This window comes from Orycteropus afer, unplaced genomic scaffold (genome assembly GCF_000298275.1).
Source record: "Orycteropus afer afer isolate SDZICR_OR568_19922 unplaced genomic scaffold, OryAfe1.0 scaffold00083, whole genome shotgun sequence".
Classification (NCBI taxonomy): Eukaryota; Metazoa; Chordata; class Mammalia; order Tubulidentata; family Orycteropodidae; genus Orycteropus; species Orycteropus afer.
Window position 1 is genome coordinate 6,178,191 of NW_006921670.1, and position 680 is coordinate 6,178,870.

Sequence of the window (680 nt, forward strand, 5' to 3'; positions counted from 1 at the left end):
ACTTATTTCACTCAGCATAATGTCCTCCAAGTTCATCCATATTATGTGGTGTTTTGCAGACTCTACATTATTCTTTAGTGCGGCATAGCATTCCAGTATGTGTATGTACCATAGTTTGGTCATCCAACTATGGTCATCCAACTGATGGGCATGTAGGTTGGTTCCATCTTTTTCCTATTGTAAACAGTGCTGTGATGAACGTGAGCGTGCATATATCTGTTCCTATCCTGGCTCTCACCTCTCTAGGATATATACCTAGTAATGGGATTGTTGGGTCAAATGGTATCTCCAATTCCAACTTTCTGAGGAATCACCATATTGCTTTCCACAGTGGTTGTGTCACTTCACAGTCCCACCAGCAGTGTATGAGAGTCCCAATCTCTCCACATCCCCACCAGCGTTTGTTATTTTCCGTCTCATTGAACATTGCCATCAGTGCTGGGGTAAGATGGTATATCTCGTTGTTTTGATTTACATCTCTCTGATGGCCAATGATTGTGAGCATCTTTTCATGTATTAGCTGATCACCTGAATATCCTTCTTGGTGAAGTGTCTATTCATGTCTTCTGCCCATTTTTAAATTGAATTGTTAATTCCTTTGGTGTTGAGGCGTTGGAGTTTTCCATCAATCTTAGAGATCAGTCCCTTGCCAGATATGTAATTATCAGCAAATATGAATT